General features: G+C 42.7%; 7 non-coding genes across 7 annotated transcripts; all 7 read left to right on the top strand.

Annotated features, from left to right (window-relative positions):
- Positions 1-2,446: 2,446 nt before the first annotated feature.
- Positions 2,447-2,528, top strand: trnas-gcu (transfer RNA serine (anticodon GCU)). The gene has a single exon. It is a non-coding gene; the product is annotated as a tRNA-Ser (tRNA).
- Positions 2,529-3,308: 780 nt separating this feature from the next.
- On the top strand, positions 3,309-3,390 carry trnas-gcu (transfer RNA serine (anticodon GCU)). The gene has a single exon. It is a non-coding gene; the product is annotated as a tRNA-Ser (tRNA).
- Positions 3,391-4,182: 792 nt separating this feature from the next.
- Positions 4,183-4,264, top strand: trnas-gcu (transfer RNA serine (anticodon GCU)). Its single transcript has one exon. It is a non-coding gene; the product is annotated as a tRNA-Ser (tRNA).
- A 9,253-nt stretch (positions 4,265-13,517) lies between these two features.
- trnas-gcu (transfer RNA serine (anticodon GCU)) lies at positions 13,518-13,599 on the top strand. Its single transcript has one exon. It is a non-coding gene; the product is annotated as a tRNA-Ser (tRNA).
- Positions 13,600-14,253: 654 nt separating this feature from the next.
- Positions 14,254-14,335, top strand: trnas-gcu (transfer RNA serine (anticodon GCU)). The gene has a single exon. It is a non-coding gene; the product is annotated as a tRNA-Ser (tRNA).
- A 784-nt stretch (positions 14,336-15,119) lies between these two features.
- trnas-gcu (transfer RNA serine (anticodon GCU)) lies at positions 15,120-15,201 on the top strand. Its single transcript has one exon. It is a non-coding gene; the product is annotated as a tRNA-Ser (tRNA).
- A 792-nt stretch (positions 15,202-15,993) lies between these two features.
- On the top strand, positions 15,994-16,075 carry trnas-gcu (transfer RNA serine (anticodon GCU)). Its single transcript has one exon. It is a non-coding gene; the product is annotated as a tRNA-Ser (tRNA).
- The last annotated feature ends 2,422 nt before the right edge of the window (positions 16,076-18,497 follow it).

Here is an 18,497-nt window from a genome sequence, read left to right as displayed (position 1 = left end):
CAGCGCCTGCCTGAAGGGGCACAAGTGACCCAGTACCGACAGCGCCTGCCTGAAGGGGGACAGCAGACCCAGTACCAACAGCGCCTGCCTGAAGGGGGACAGCAGACCCAGTACCAACATAGTATCCCACAGCAGGTGCAGCCGAGTCTAGGCTGCTCCCTACTGGAGTTGTGTAGCCAACAAGCTGAGGGGGGTTAGGGTTTTGGACAAATACTGGTGCAGATACCAGTCTAGGGGCACTGTAGAGTACTGGTGCTGAGTGACCTGTGGGTGCTCCCTGGTAGGAGGCAAAGTTGCCACCAGCACCGCTGCCACCACCACTCTGTTGGTGAGATTTTGATCCTGAGGACAGAAAACAGAAGATTTAAGCTGAGTGTGATACAACTACACATGCCATGTCTTCAGCAAACCATAGCCTACCCTTCAAATGCATTCCACATGACTCCACAATCAACAACACACAGAGGGAAACCCTGAAAAACAAGAACACAACATCAGAAACTTCTAGAACCAGCTGGAAACAGTTGCTGCCAACCAAGATTGTAGCAAACCTCAGGAAGAAGCCTGCAGTCTTCATAATGAAAATCAGAAGTAAAGGAGTCAGCACAGCTGAGAGTTTTTAAATGTTGACTCCAAGGAACCATTCTTACCTCAGCTGCAATCAGATTATTGCCTGTAACCAAATTAACGTTGTCCTCATGTTTGTTCTGGGTCTACCATGGCTTTTCAGGAGCTGTCAATAGTGATTCTGGGTCAGATGCCAGTGACCTTCTCCCTTCACCCTCTCTACCACCGACTGGACCAGGGGCCTCATGTACAAAGAGTGCGTGGATTTCAATGTGAATCCGTGTGTGTAATTCTTGCTTTTTTCAAAACTGTGCGTACGCCCAAATCAATGCACATTTCTTTGAACATCACAATAAACGTGGATTTGAGCGCACATGCGGGAGCACAACATTCCGCTCAATCCTGCCTCAAATACATACAATTGAATATGATAATGAGGATAATTATCCATTAAAAACCGCTCATCCTGGTCCGGTCTCCGCTCCCTATTGGTAACAGAACTTTGATATGCCCGCACGAAAAGGGAAACAACAAGGGACACAGTTACAGCAATATATAACTCCGTTCACACGAGGCAGCCTCAACATGGCCGACAGAGCAGCAGCGACCCCACAAGGCAAGACACCTTGCCCCAAGGCCGCTCTCTCCCTGCAGATGCTCCGAGAGGAACTTCAAACTTCCAGAGAAGCGGTGCTGACACAGATAAAGGCTGAAATCATGGCATCGTCTCAAAGAGTTAAAAATGACATTGAGTCTCTCTGCGCGCAGACAACCGCGGACATACAAGCTTTACGAGAAGAACTGACCGGTGAGTTGACACAGCTCCGCTCCTCACAGGCCGAGACGGCTAACACACAGGAGATTGAAACCACGCTCAACGACACCATGAAAAGAGTAATCTCCAGAGGTGTGGACTCGAGCTAGACTCGAGTCATGAATTTGATGACTTTAGACTCGACTTGACAAAATGTTAAGACTTGCAACTTGACTTGAACTTGAGAAGACTTGCTACTTTCACCAAAACACAAAGATTAAAAAGTATGTTAATAACGAACACGCTCTGGGTGTGTGTGTGTGTGTGTGTGTGTGTGTGTGTGTGTGTGTGTGTGTGTGTGTGCGTGTGCGTGTGCGTGTGCGTGTGTGTGTGTGTGTGTATGCATTTGTGTGTGTGCGAGCTGGCAAAGCATCCAATCAAATTAGATCCACGTTGCGACAGCATCCAATCAAATTGCAGGACAACCAATGACGAAGAAATGGTAACCAAAGTGCCGGTTTGCAAAAATGATACCGAAGATAATTTCGTTTGGGTACAAAAACTATGAGGTGGTGAACAAAAAAAGAAATTGCGGTGTGCAAAACATGCAGGTCGAAGATCACAGACGGAGAGGAAACAACTTCCAACTTCGTTCGACATCTGAAGTTGCACGAAGAATGGTAAGTAGAGCTGGCGAGCTAATGCTCAGCTAACATTACTTTATCTGCTAAGTAAAGTAACTTTTCTAGCTGTAGTTAATGATGCTGTACTGGTAATGTTACATTGCAAACACGGTAGTCTGTTGCATCCACTGCGTTCACTCCCCGACTCCTACTTTGATAAACAGGTGTAGACAGCACACATTGATGTCTAGTTGAACTGCATCATTGATGTTTAATGAGGACTAGTTGAATAATGGCCAGTTAAATAAGTAATCGTTAAATTGGGACTACTTGAGTAAGGACTAATTGAATAAAGATGAGTTGAATGAGGGCTAGTTGAGCAAGGACAAGTTAAATAAGTTAAATGAGGGCTATTTGATAAGGAGTAATTGAATGATGATGAGTTGAGTAGGCACTAATTGAATTAGCAGTAATTGATTAGGGACTAGGTTAACGACGACTAGACGAGGTGGCCGAGTGGTTAAGGCGATGGATTGCTAATCCATTGTGCTCTGCACGCATGGGTTCAAATCCCATCCTCGTCGTGCTTGCTTCTCCTGTTCTTTGAGGTGTTCCTTGGAGTTACTATTCGGTGGTGATATCCCAGCATGGTCGAATGCTGTCTTTGCTTCAAATAACCTAAGATGCTCAGTAACATTACCTTTAAGCTTCATTTTGTTTATATAGTAAAGCATCAATACAATACAAGCTAGGTGCTTTCCAGAGACCAATCGCATGACCCCCAAACAACTGTCAAATAAACACTGGCATGGAACAACCCCCCTTTCAGAGAGAAGACCCACCTGCTGAAAAACAGGTGGCTAGAGCAAGTAGAGGAGTGAGATAGAAAAGAAAGGATGAAGAACAGGGAAAGTTGAAACACTGATATGTTGTCAAAGGTAAAACAAGTGCAGATATATTAGTATTAATGAACCATTAACAGGAGAACTAACAGTTCTATGTAAATATGACTGTTAGTTGTTGGACTACAGAAACCACTATATAAACAGGTGTAGACAGCACACATTGATGTCTAGTTGAACTGCATCATTGATGACTAGTTTAATGAGGACTAGTTGAATAATGGCTAGTTAAATAAGTAATCGTTGAATTGGGACTAGTTGAGTAAGGACTAATTGAATAAAGAAGAGTTGAATGAGGGCTAGTTGAGTATGGACTTGTTGAATGAGTTTTAAATGAGCAAGGACGAGTTAAATAAGGGTGAGATGAATGAGGGCTATTTGATAAGGAGTAGTTGAATGATGACAAGTTGAGTAGGCACTATTTGAATTAGCAGTAATTGGAGACTGGATTAATGCGCAGTAGACGAGGTGGCTGAGTGGTTAAGGCGATGTATTGCTAATCCATTGTGCTCTGCACGCATGGGTTCAAATCCCATCCTCGTCGGGCTTGCTTCTCCTGTGTTTTGAGGTGTTCCTTGGAGTTACTATGCAGTGGTGGTATCCCAACATGGCCGGATGCTGTCTTTGCTTCAAATAACCTAAGATTCTCACTAGCATTACCTGTAAGCTACATTTTGTTTATATAGTAAACCATGAATACAATACAAGCTAGGTGCTTTCCAGAGACCAATCGCATGACCCCCAAACAACTGTCAAATAAACACTGGCAAGGAACAACCCCCCTTTCAGAGAGAAGACCTACCTGCTGAAAAACAGGTGGCTAGAGCAAGAAGAGGAGTGAGAAAGAAAAGAAAGGATGAAGAACAGGGAAAGGTGAGACACAGATATGTTGTCAAAGGTAAAACAAGTGCAGATATATTAGTATTAATGAACCATTAACAAGAGAACTAACAGTTCTATGTAAATATGACTGTTACCTGGTTAGTTGTTGGACTACAGAGACCACTATATAAACAGGTGTAGACAGCACACATTGATGTCTAGTTGAACTACATCATTGATGACTAGTTTAATGAGGACTAGTTGAATAATTGCTAGTTAAATAAGTAATCGTTGAATTGGGACTAGTTGAGTAAGGACTAATTGAATAAAGAAGAGTTGAATGAGGGCTAGTTGAGTATGGACTTGTTGAATGAGTTTTAGATGAGCAAGGACGAGTTAAATAAGGGTGAGATGAATGAGGGCTATTTGATAAGGAGTAGTTGAATGATGACGAGTTGAGTAGGCACTAATTGAATTAGTAGTAATTGATTAAGGACCAAATTAATGTGCACTTGACGAGGTGGCTGAGTGGTTAAGGCTATGGATTGCTAATCCATTGTGCTCTGCACGCATGGTTTCAAGTCCCATCCTTGTCGTGCTTGCTTCTCCTGTGCTTTGAGGTGTTCCTTGGAGTTACTATGAGGTGGTGGTATCCCAACATGGCCGGATACTGTCTTTGCTTCAAATAACCTAAGATTCTCACTAGCATTACCTGTAAGCTACATTTTGTTTATATAGTAAAGCATCAATACAATACAAGCTAGGTGCTTTCCATAGATCAATCGCATGACCCCCAAACAACTGTCAAATAAACACTGGCAAGGAACAACCCCCCTTTCAGATAAAACTGACCCACCAGTCTGGCCCTCGGCAGGAGGGTCCCCCCTTATGAGCCTGGTCCTGCTCAAGGTTTTTCCTTGCCACTGTTTGGCTTAAGGTTTTTCTCCCACTAGGGGAGTTTTTACCTGTCATTGTTTATGTAATAACTGCTCGGGGGTCATGTTCTGGGTATGGGTCTCTGGAAAGCGTCTAGAGACAACTCTGTTGTATTAGACGATATATAAATAAAATTGAATTGAATTGAATTGAATTGAATTGAATTAAAAGATCTACCTGCTGAAAAACAGGTGGCTTGAGCAAGAAGAGGAGTGAGATAGAAAAGAAAGGATGAAGAACAGGGAAGGGTTGAGACACCGATATGTTGTCAAAGGTAAAACAAGTGCAGATATATTAGTATTAATGAACCATTAACAAGAGAACTAACAGTTCTATGTAAGTATGACTGTTAGTTGTTGGACTAGAGAGACCACTATATAAACAGGTGTAGACAGCACACATTGATGTCTAGTTGAACTGCATCATCGATGACTAGTTTAATGAGGACTAGTTGAATAATGGCTAGTTAAATAAGTAATCGTTGATTTGGGACTAGTTGAGTAAGGACTAATTGAATAAAGACGAGTTGAATGAGGGCTAGTTGAGTATGGACTTGTTGAATGAGTTTTAGATGAGCAAGGACGAGTTAAATAAGGGTGAGATGAATGAGGGCTATTTGATAAGGAGTAGTTGAATGATGACGAGTTGAGTAGGCACTATTTGAATTAACAGTAATTGATTAGGGACCAAATTAATGAGCACTTGAAGAGGTGGCCGAGTGGTTAAGGCGATGGATTGCTAATCCATTGTGCTCAAATCCCATCCTCGTCGTGCTTGCTTTTCTTTGGGTAACGCAATGTGTCACTTCCTGGTGTTGCGGTCTGTCGCTGCTGCACGGCGTGCAGGCTCAGATCTTTTCCAACTTTTTTGTCTAAAACTTAGATTGTTTTCTGCTAAAATAGCATTATATCTGGTACATTACTGTCTTTATTTCAACACTCGCTCATTTTCTCTTCCGTAACTTTCACTGTCACCAATCACCGATACATTTTCTGTCCGTTAGCCTCTGTTAGCATCTTAGCATGGCCTCTCCGTCCTCCACCATTTCACTTCTTTGCTGCTCAGTGTGTGAAATGTTACATGTATGCATTTCTGTTAACATAGGGAATCTTAATTCAAACACTGTACTCAGATTAAAGAAAAGCAAGTCTTGTTTATTCAACACCAGCTCAACTGAGGATTTGTCTAATATAAAATGAAAACAAAAGAAATTGAACCTCAAATTATGAATAGAAAAATGATGAAGAAAACTACATTTTGTCCACCATCTTCCCAAAAATGTCAATTAACTTAGATAACTGGTCATACCTCTTCTTTTCCCTCTCCTCCTCCTTTTCATCCAGCTCCCTCAGCCTCTTTTCTTGTCTTTAGTCTTGAAGAAAGTCCAAAACTTCATTTGTCCTTTTTTTGGTTTTCTTCCCTCCATTTGTTGGTCGCTCCCTGTTTGTAAAGGAAATAGTAGGGCCGTTGAAAAATCCTCACGGGACAACAGTTTCTGAATTTAAATCACCAGTGGGCTATGTATTTATATTTACAGGTGAACATCTTTCGTCTCGCAGTCGTACATGAATTCTTTTCCTCCGCCCCCTGTTTTGTTTACATTCTCCCTGGTAACCTCCTTTTATGTCACAACGCAATGAACTGTGGGTAATTCCCTTTCCAAAAGTCTGCAGAGATGCTGACTTACAGTAAGTGAGCAGTAAGGGCTCAAAATGTCTGCTGGGAGCCCTCGCGCACTTAACGACTTTAGTCATTGGAGCGCACCTGTAAGTGTGTGAGTCTGTGAGGGGGAGATTGGAATTCAGGGTTAATCAGATGGAGGAAAGAGTTGCAGCAAGAAATGTATACGTAAATAGCAACTTAAAACTAATCAAGTTTGTATTTTCAGTAAGTGATAATCACATTAAGGTAGGTGGAGTATCCCGACCATAAACTATATTTAGATGGACAACAGCAATCAGATTATTGCCTGTAACCAAATTAAGGTCGTCCTCATGTTTGTTCTGGGTCTACCATGGCATTTCAGCAGCTGTCAATAGTGATTCTGGGTCGGTTGTACCCCTTCAGGGATGCCAGTGACCTTCTCCCTTCACCCTCTCTACCACCGACTGAACCTGTACTCCAGGTAGAAGATATCTCAGGTGTAAGAAGGAAGCTGATCATGGCAACTGACAGCAGCAGACAGAAGAATGTGTCTACCTAGCTACCCGTGACTCCAGATGATATGGGTAATGACAGAACAAGATCGCGGATACCGGCGGCAGAAATTAGTTTCTACCATAGAGTGTCCGGGCACTCCCCTAGGGATAGGATGAGAGGCTTGGTCAGTTGATCAGCTGGTGTGGAAATACCCTGGGATCCCCCCAAATGAGCTGGAAGAAGTGGCAGAGGGAAGTCTGGTCTATCCTGCTATTGTGCCACAAAGGGAGTGCTGGTTCAGTTATTAAAGTGTTAATTTGCCATGGTGTCTGATGTTGAGCCTCAAAAACTTGGTCTCTTGGCGAGATAATCCACAATCCAGGAGATCAGAAATCTCAAGTTTTTCCGTGCCTTTTCCATTCCTGCCCCGATAAGGCTATTCAGTTGAGCAAATTATGAAGTTTTAAAATCGGTTTCCAAAGACAAGCAAAAATGTTTAAAATGATGTAGCATAGCCTTGTGGAGAAGCCCCTGTCATGAATATTTGAGCCATTGCCTGCTCACTTGTGATGCTCCAGTGTGGTAGTATACCATGTACTGTGGCAATGTTTGCTGTATTGGTGAAACTCTTGGTGTGCAGCTATCTGCCTGCAGGCGTGCAGCAATCAGTCGCTCCCCATTTGACTAAATCTGTGCAAGTTTCAAAAGGTGAGCTTCGCAACTGGGGCGATTCTTGCTTAGTCATGTCCCACAAACCACTTCTTAAAATACATTTTGTCTGCAATGTGGTCATAATTCTATGCAGTCCCATATTGGTTTACCGCACTTTCCCCAGGAACCATGGCCATGTGGAGTCTCTGCCAACCACCAACCTTCTGCAAGTGAAGGTCTAAGCAGCATCCATGCTTAGACTGCACAGCAATGCTACCAACCTCAGGACATTGCTTGTAATGTGAGACCTTCAGAACATGCATTGATGTGGGGAGGAAGTGTAACCTACATTCCATTTTGCTTTGATAATTTTGGTTTACCTCAAGTCAACAGCATTTTGTCACCTTTATTATAAATAAGCATTCACCAAATCCATGTACAAGTTAAAATCTTTATTGGCCAAAGCTGCTCAGAATTTTATGCAGAGGACACATTTCTGCCAGCCTTGAGACACCTAAGCATTTCATGCAGAAGTCTAGGAGGCAGCTTGAAAGACCTTTTTCTGCTGCACAGAACCATGGTCGTCAGAAGCATGCTCTGCCAAGTAGTGGACGGCCTGTGAGTAGTCTTTGCCCTTCTCATGGTGCTGGCTGAAGGTAGTCTGGGTGCCAGGAGGGTACAGGCCATACAGGAGTTTGTAGTCAAAGTCTGGATAGGGGGAAGCCGAGAAACCACCCACACCAAACTGGGGAACCACCACACTTGTGAATCCCTGCTGTCCTTGGCCCAGTTGGTCAGCTGGATAGCCAAATTCTTCCGTCTGCCGCTGGAAGTTGCCAAGTTCAGCTTCCCTCATAACACTGGCAGCTTCTCCTGCCTGGAAGCTCGGTTCAGGTGGTGGTAGAGGGGGTGATGGGAGAAAGTCACTGGCATCCATGGTCTGGGCATCATCTGCTGCGGCTTCAGTCAAGCTTCGGGGAGGAAAAGCCCACTCGGTTTCTGGGGAGAAACAAGTCAGGATACAGTACCCAACCACAAGACTAGTACCATGCATCTACAGACTTATTTGATAGACAAGACTGACCAGCTCCAGTCGGCCCTGAACCAACAGCTCCTGCTTGAAACGGTACAGAAGAACCAGAGACAACATAGCCAGGCTGAAGGGCCACAGCAGACCCAGTACCGACAGCGCCTGCCTGAAGGGGCACAAGTGACCCAGTACTGACAGCTCCTGCCTGAAGGGGCACAAGTGACCCAGTACCGACAGCTCCTGCCTGAAGGGGCACAAGTGACCCAGTACCGACAGCTCCTGCCTGAAGGGGCACAAGTGACCCAGTACCGACAGCTCCTGCCTGAAGGGGCACAGCAGACCCAGTACCGACAGCTCCTGCCTGAAGGGGCACAAGTGACCCAGTACCAACATAGTATCCCACAGCAGGTGCAGCTGAGTCCAGGCTGCTCTCTACTGGAGTTGTGTAGCCAACAAGCTGAGGGGGGTTAGGGTTCTGGACAAATACTGGTGCAGATACCAGCCTAGGGGCACTGTAGAGTACTGGTGCTGAATGACCTGTGGGTGCTCCCTGGTAGGAGACAAAATTACCACCAACACTGCTGCCACCACCACTCTGTTGGTGAGATTTTGATCCTGAGGACAGAAAACAGAAGATTTAAGCTGAGTGTGATACAACTACACATGCCATGTCTTCAGCAAACCATAGCCTACCCTTCAAATGCATTCCACATGACTCCACAATCAACAACACACAGAGGGAAACCCTGAAAAACAAGAACACAACATCAGAAACTTCTAGAACCGGCTGGAAACAGTTGCTTCCAACCAAGACTGTACCAAACCTCAGGAAGAAGCCAGCAGTCTTCATAATGGAAGTCAGAAGTAAAGGAGTCAGCACAGCTGAGAGTTTTTAAATGTTGCCAGGGACCAGTTCTGACCAACCACAGCTTAACGGGCTAACAACACACAGCTGCTGTGGTCTGACTCCAAGGAACCATTCTTACCTCAGCTGATGCTCCAACTGACTACGTTTACATGGACCACAATACTCCCAACATAATCAGATCGAGGAAAGAGTTGCATTAAGAAATGTATATGTAAATAGCAACATTAAACTAATCAAGTTAGTATTTTCAGTAAGTGATAATCACATTAAGGTAGCTGGAGTATCCCCACCATAAACTACACAGACAGCTAACACACAGAAGGATATTGAAACCACGCTCAACGACACTATGAACAGAGTAATCGCCAGAGGTGTGGACTTGAGTCATATGACTTGAACTCGAGTTAGACTCGATGAATTTGATGACTTTAGACTCAACTTGACAAAATGTTAAAAGACTTGCAACTCAACCTGGACTTTAACAACAATGACTCGTGACTTCACTTGGACTTGGGCCCTTTGACTTGAGAAGACTTGCTACTTTCACCAAAACACAAAGATTAAAAAGTATGTTAATAACGAACGCGCTCTCTCTGTGTGTGTGTTTGTGTGTGTGTGTGTGTGTGTGTGCGTGTGTATGCATTTGTGTGTGTGCGAGCTGGCAAAGCATCCAATCAAATTAGATCCACGTTGCAACAGCATCCAATCAAATTGCAGGACAACCAATGACTAAGAAATGGTAAACAAAACGCCGGTTTGCAAAAATGATACCGAAGATAATTTCCTTTTGGGTACAAATACTATGAGGTGGTGAACAAAAAACGAATTGCAGTGTGCAAAACATGCGGGTCAAAGATCACAGACGGAGAGGCAACAACTTACAACTTCGTTCGACATCTGAAGTTGCACAAAGAACGGTAAGTAGAGCTGGCGAGCTAATGCTCAGCTAACGTTACTTTATCCACTAAGTAAAGTAACTTTGCTAGCTGTAGTTAATGATGCTGTACTGGTAACGTTACATTGCAAACACGGTAATCTGTTGCGTCCGACTCCTACTTTGATGGTCACCCGAAATAAGTTGACAAAATCGGCTTTAACCAGCGCTGCAAATTCTCAGCTTCGAAAGTAACACAACGTTCACGTTACTGCATGGATTTACCGTGTATGCAATCCAGATGGAGTGTTTTCAGCTTCAGCCTGATAGTCAGTGCATCCAGTATTACTACACGGCTGGCTAAGCAGTGGTAGTCATTATCTTTGCTTTATAAAATCAATAAACAGTCATTCAATTCAATTTTTTTTTTTCAATTCAATTTTATTTATATAGCGTCTAATACAACAGAGTTGTCTCTAGACGCTTTACAGAGACCCATACCCAGAACATGACCATAAATGTCTTAACACTGTACACAATTAAATTAATAGTAAGACAATGTTAAGATTGGTATATTAATAATGTGAGTAATGACGAGTAGTTTCACAAGTAATTCATATGTGGCTATAAGCGATTTTCTGACATCTATTTAATATGCTATTTAATATATCTATTTACATCTATTTAATATATATACATACATATAATATACACATACACATACACACATACACATATAATATACAAACATACATACATCTATTTAATATATCTTACAGATTTGACGAATACCAGATGAACAAAAGCATCCCAAATGAACCACAACAGCCTTCAATCTCACAATTCCTATACTTCTGTTGGGCATTACAGCATGAGTCATCCACAACAGAAAGCTACCACCAATGCAATACTGTCTGACTTGATTATTGATTGCAACTTGCCCCTGTATATCGTGGAAAACAAGAGCTTTCGCCACTTTCTGACAGTACTTGATCGTAAGTACAGCCCAGTGTGTCGCAGAACATCAAAAACAGAGAACCTCGCTGCAGAGAGACGTTCAAAATTAAAAACTCAACTGAGCAACACTCACCATGTTTCAGTCACTGTGGACATTTGGTCTGACCGAAAGATGAGGGGGTTCCTTGGTATTACTGTGCATTGGATAGAGAAAGAATCGGAGACGATACAGCTAAAGTCCAATCTCTTGGCCTGTAACCGCTTCAAAGGCTCACACACAGCTGAAAGAATCTGTGACCAGTTTGATGTAATATGCGATGAATCCAACATTAAAGAGAAACTGGACTACATTATTAGTGACAACGCTGCTAACATGCGTAAAGCCTTCACTGTGTGCTTCCCCACCGAACAAAAAGATGATGATGATGACGGGGATGATCTAGATGACCCAGAGCTCTGGCATGACTTAACCCTGGAAGACCAGCTAACAGTAGATGCTGCCATGGCAAAGAAACAGCGCTTGCAGTGTTTTCCGCACACTCTGCAGCTGGTGGTGGGAGACGGCTTGAAAGAAACAAAATTGGCATCTCCTTCCCTTTCAAAGTTATCCAAACTCAGTTCACTGCTGCACACAAGCACGACGTTCAAAGATGTGTTTGATGCTGAATTTCGGGAACAGAAAGGCATTCCTGCCGCTGTCAACACAAGATGGAACTCAACACTAAGGCAAGTGAAGGCAGTTCTCCAGTGTGATCATCCAAAGCTCTTTGCTGTTCTGGAAAAGGCGGGGCACAAGGAGTTGTCATTCACAGCACAGGAGTGGAATCTGTTGAAGGAGTGGGTGGACATCTTGAAGCCGTTTGAAGAAGAAACTGATATGACACAGGGGGAGAAGGTAGTCACAATCAGTGCTGTTGTTCCATCTATCTTGTCCCTCAATTACCACCTTGAGAAGATGAAGCCTCCCCCACTTTGTTTGGTTTATTACACACACACACACACACACACACACACACACACACACACACACACACACACACACACACACACACACACACACACACACACTCACACACACATATAGCCACTCAGTCACATACACATACACACACACATATAGCCACGCAGTCACATACATATACACAAACATACACAGCCACACAAACATAGAACATAAACATACACACTGACTGGCTTGTTCACCTGCATGCTTGCTCTGTAGTTTTTGGGGTTAGGTAGCGGTAGCTTAGCTCAGACTGCGATCAGATCTCAAGATTTGGGTCGATTGCTGTTCGTGTTTTGGTGGGCTCCGTGCCGGTTTCGTGTTTTGTTTGTGGTTTTTTGTTGCGGATTTCCAGTGCCTGACGTGTGTTTCCGTGTGTTCCTGCTTCCTGGATTGGCAGTGGATGTCGTCACACCCCCCCCCCCCCCCCCCCTCCCTTGTATATTTATGTATGTGCATGTATGCGTATGTATACCGTCATGGTATCAATCATTAATATGTGTGCGGACAAGGTAAAAAAAAAAAAAAAAGGGAATTTGAAGCCTCAAGTCCGTTTCCTGAGCGGCCTGGTCAGAAGTCTCCAGGCATCCCTGAACAAAAGATTTCTTGGAATCTTCATTAATGGGGCCAGGACACAAGATGGGGTCACTGCCCCCTTTTCAGACCCAGTCTACCTCAAAGCAGCTGTCTTGGATCCAGCTTTTGCTCTGTTGTGGGTGGAGCCCCATGTGCTGGTCAGTCGTGATGTCAAGGCAGAGGTGGCACTACGAGTTAAAGGTAAATTTTATTGAGTTTGATTTAACTTTTTTTCCCCTCACAGTCTGATCTAATTGATTGCAACAATAATATTTTTTTCAGTCTAACACACTTCATCACCCACACTAATGGTAATAAGGGCTTGTTTGCCAGAACTGATCCTGCAAGATGCAGCAGGGACAGGGCAACCTGTGCCTCTTATTGACGAAGAACAGGTAGAGCTTGGACAAGGAGAAGGGCTGTTTGCTGCATACCATAATAGACAGAAGAAGGATGTGGGGACCACTCCAGCACTACAGCTAAGTCACTACCTTGACATAGCAGCAGGACATAATGTTCTTTTGTTCTGGGAAATGAACATGAAGACTCTTCCTTCACTGTTCCAAGTGGCCATCAGAGTCTTGGCGGTGCCTGCCTCCAGTGCTGCAGTGGAGCGAGTTTTCAGCCGTGGTGGCATCATTCTACGGCCCCATCGTGCACAAATGACTGACAGACTTTTAGCCAATATGGTCTTTTGCAAGTGCAATGCAGCATAGGACCCTGAAATGACAGAGAATGTGCAACCCTGATGACGAGTTGAGTAGGCACTAATTGAATTAGCAGTAATTGATAAGGGACTGAATTATTCAGCACTAGACGAGGTGGCTGAGTGGTTAAGGCGATGGATTGCTAATCCATTGTGCTCTGCACGCATGGGTTCAAATCCCATCCTAGTCGTGCTTGCTTCTCCTGTGGTTTGAGGTGTTCCTTGGAGTTACTATGCAGTGGTGGTATCCCATCATGGCTGGATGCTGCTTCCAATAACCTATGATTCTCACTAGCATTACCTGTAAGCTACATTTTGTTTATATAGTAAAGCATCAATACAAGTGTGTGAGGAGTGAGATAGAAAAGAAAGGATGAAGAACAGGGAAAGGTGAGATACCGATATGTTGTCAAAGGTAAAACAAGTGCAGATATATTAGTATTAATGAACCATTAACAGGAGAACTAACAGTTCTATGTATATATGACTGTTAGTTGTTGGACTACAGAGACCACTATATAAACAGGTGTAGACAGCACACATTGATAACTAGTTGAACTGCATCATCGATGACTAGTTTAATGAGGACTAGTTGAATAATGGCTAGTTAAATAAGTAATCGTTGAATTGGGACTAGTTGAGTAAGGACTAATTGAATAAGGACGAGTTGAAAGAGGGCTAGTTGAGTATGGACTTGTTGAATGAGTTTTAGATGAGCAAGGACGAGTTAAATAAGGGTTAGATGAATGAGGGCTATTTGATAAAGATTGGTTGAATGATCACGGATTGAGTAGGCACTAATTGAATTAGCAGTAATTGATTAGGGAATAGATTAACGAGCACTAGACGAGGTGGCCGAGTGGTTAAGGCGATGGATTGCTAATCGATGGTGCTCTGCACGCATGGGTTCAAATCCCATCCTCGTCGGGCTTGCTTCTCCTGTGCTTTGAGGTGTTCCTTGGAGTTACTATGCGGTGGTGGTTTCCCAGCATGGCTGGCTGATATCTTTGCTTCGAATAACTTAAGATGCTCAGTAGCATTACCTGTAAGCTACATTTTGTTTATATAGTAAAGCATGAATACAATACAAGCTAGGTGCTTTCCAGAGACCAATCGCATGACTCCCAAACAACTGTCAAATAAACACTGGCAAGGAACAACCCCCCTTTCAGAGAGAAGACCTACCTGCTGAAAAACAGGTGGCTAGAGCAAGAAGAGGAGTGAGATAGAAAAGAGAGGATGAAGAACAGGGAAAGGTGAGACACCGATATGTTGTCAAAGGTAAAACAAGTGCAGATATATTAGTATTAATGAACCATTAACAGGAGAACTAACAGTTCTATGTAAATATGACTGTTAGTTGTTGGACTACAGAGACCAATATATAAACAGATGTAGACAGCACACATTGATGTCTAGTTGAACTGCATCATCGATGACTAGTTTAATGAGGACTAGTTGAACAATAGCTAGTTAAACAAGTAATCGTTGATTTGGGACTAGTGTATTAAGGACTAATTGAATAAAGAAGAGTTGAATGAGGGCTAGTTGAGTATGGACTTGTTGAATGAGTTTTAGATGAGCAAGGACGAGTTAAATAAGGGTTATATGAATGAGGGCTATTTGATAAAGATTGGTTGAATGATCACGGATTGAGTAGGCACTAATTGAATTAGCAGTAATTGATTAGGGACTAGATTAACGAGCACTAGACGAGGTGGCCGAGTGGTTAAGGCGATGGATTGCTAATCCATTGTGCTCTGCACGCATGGGTTCAAATCCCATCCTTGTCGGGCTTGCTTCTCCTGTGCATTGAGGTGTTCCTTGGAGTTACTATGTGGTGGTGGTACCCCAACATGGCTGGATGCTGTCTTTGTTTGAAATAACTAAAGATGCTAACTAGCATTACCTGTAAGCTACATTTTGTTTATATAGTAAAGCATCAATACAATACAAGCTAGGTGCTTTCCAGAGAGCAATCGCATGACCCCCAAACAACTGTCAAATAAACAATGGCAAGGAACAACCCCCCTTTCAGAGATAAGACCTACCCGCTGAAAAACAGGTGGCTAGAGCAAGAAGAGGAGTGAGATAGAAAAGAAAGGATGAAGAACAGGGAAAGGTGAGACACCGATATGTTGTCAAAGGTAAAACAAGTGCAGATATATTAGTATTAATGAACCATTAACAGGAGAACTAACAGTTCTATGTAAATATGACTGTTACCTGGTTAGTTGTTGGACTACAGAGACCACTATATAAACAGGTGTAGACAGCACACATTGATGTCTAGTTGAACCGCATCATCGATGACTAGTTTGATGAGGACTAGTTGAATAATGGCTAGTTAAATAAGTAATCGTTGAATTGGGACTAGTTGAGTAAGGACTAATTGAATAAAGAAGAGTTGAATGAGGGCTAGTTGAGTATGGACTTGTTGAATGAGTTTTAGATGAGCAAGGACGAGTTAAATAAGGGTTAGATGAATGAGGGCTATTTGATAAAGATTGGTTGAATGATCACGGATTGAGTAGGCACTAATTGAATTAGCAGTAATTGATTAGGGAATAGATTAACGAGCACTAGACGAGGTGGCGGAGTGGTTAAGGCGATGGATTGCTAATCCATTGTGCTCTGCACGCATGGGTTCAAATCCCATCCTCGTCGGGCTTGCTTCTCCTGTGCTTTGAGGTGTTCCTTGGAGTTACTATGCGGTGGTGGTTTCCCAGCATGGCTGGCTGATATCTTTGCTTCGAATAACTTAAGATGCTCAGTAGCATTACCTGTAAGCTACATTTTGTTTATATAGTAAAGCATGAATACAATACAAGCTAGGTGCTTTCCAGAGACCAATCGCATGACTCCCAAACAACTGTCAAATAAACACTGGCAAGGAACAACCCCCCTTTCAGAGAGAAGACCTACCTGCTGAAAAACAGGTGGCTAGAGCAAGAAGAGGATTGAGATAGAAAAGAGAGGATGAAGAACAGGGAAAGGTGAGACACTGATATGTTGTCAAAGGTAAAACAAGTGCAGATATATTAGTATAAATGAACCATTAACAGGAGAACTAACAGTTCTATGTAAATATGACTGTTAGTTGTTGGACTACAGAGACCAATATATAAACAGGTGTAGACAGCACACATTGATGTCTAGTTGAACTGCATCATCGATGACTAGTTTAATGAGGACTAGTTGAATAATGGCTAGTTAAACAAGTAATCGTTGATTTGGGACTAGTTGAGTTAGGACTAATTGAATAAAGAAGAGTTGAATGAGGGCTAGTTGAGTATGGACTTGTTGAATGAGTTTTAGATGAGCAAGGACGAGTTAAATAAGGGTGAGATGATTGAGGGCTATTTGATAAAGATTGGTTGAATGATCACGGGTTGAGTAGGCACTAATTGAATTAGCAGTAATTGATTAGGGACTAGATTAGCGAGCACTAGACGAGGTGGCCGTACCTTGCAGTTTCTGGACTGCCTCCGAGGTCCTAACACATCCTAACAGGTCCGAACAAGATCAAAGAGTTTCCACTGAGGTCCGAACAGATCCGAACAGATCCGAACGAGCTCCGAACCAATCCGAACGACGTGCCTGGTCACGTGATGTAGGAGGGGGCGTGGCTATCGCTTTAGAATGTCGTCCATGTTTTTCTCCGCATCACCAGACAACACCAAAAACGGAAAAAGGTTTGAAAACTTGATTAACGCTCATAAATGCACCGGCAGGTAGAAGCCGAATTTCAAAGCGTGTGATAAAACGATGAACAAACTATTTTTCTGTACCGCAAGCCCGTTATTTAACTTGTATTTTCAACTTTCTCGTTAAATAGCCGATTTGCTAATGGAGGTTCTGCCTGTGTGTGACGGTGGGTTATGATGCCGATGTGACTGAATCAGAACAACAATAGTAACGTATTCCTTTATTTACTGAATAAACTATGCCGATTTCTCGGGAAAAGCCTTAAGGTGTAAAAAAATATTGCCAAATTTCATTGCCCATCAGTGGAATATTAATTTATCTGCTATCTGTGGCGTTTTCTCTCCTCTGGTAATGGAGCCTGGTTATACAGTTAGAGCAGAGCAGACAGATGTGTACTGATGTGTAGATCTGTCCAGATGTATTAAGCATGCTTAATTGGGCCAAGTTTAATTTTTCGTCAGTGGAATAGTATTTTTACATCTGTCTGTGTGATAATATATATAGCACCTTTCAAACCATACAGTTACAAAGTGCTTCACAACAATAATAAAACAGTAATGCAAAACATAACATAACATAACATAACATAACACATCCATACATAGTTGCATCGGCACTGTCTGTACAGGCTATAGCTTGATATTATCCTGTTTTATATATATATATACATACATATATATATATATATATATATATATATATATATATATATATATATATATATATACTGTTTAGGTACACCCAGAAGGCAAAGAAAAAGGGCCGTGTGTCAGGAGGACCATGGAGAGCACCCAGGAAGCCCAGTGGTTCTGCTGGACAGCAGGAAGTCCAGTGGTTCTGCTGCTGGACAGCAGGAAGCAGAGAGGTCTCTCCCTGCAGTGAACGCTTCCGGCTGCTTCTGTGCAGCGTTCACACCAATTGATGTTCCTGTCTTTGTGTCTCTGTTTGTCTGTGTGTCTCTGTGTCGTTTAATAAATAGTTTAACAAAGTTTAATATAAAGTTTAATAAATATTTTGAGCGAAGAACAGCCTTCATGTTTTTATTTAATTTCCTCTTGAAAAACAGGATTCATCTATTGAATGTCAAAACTACTGCCAGAATTACTTGCATAATCATCTTAAGTTTTATTCACAAAACCCAGCACTCTTTTTCACAGGTTTTGGTGCTGTTATCTGTTCAAAGCTGTGGTAGTTGGGATGTTGCCACAAGACACATGGAAATTAAAGTGATGATAAAACCTTGCAATAGGGGCAGAAGTGTGTGTAAACAATGTTGAGAAGATAAGAATAGAGAAAAATATAATGTTCATTTTCCTCCTTTTTTTCCCTCCTTTTCTTTTCCCTCTTTCCCCCCTCCTCCCTCTTTTTTCTTTTCTTTCCC

This window comes from Cololabis saira, chromosome 23 (genome assembly GCF_033807715.1).
Source record: "Cololabis saira isolate AMF1-May2022 chromosome 23, fColSai1.1, whole genome shotgun sequence".
Classification (NCBI taxonomy): domain Eukaryota; kingdom Metazoa; phylum Chordata; class Actinopteri; order Beloniformes; family Belonidae; genus Cololabis; species Cololabis saira.
This window is presented reverse-complemented; position numbering and strand designations above follow the sequence as displayed.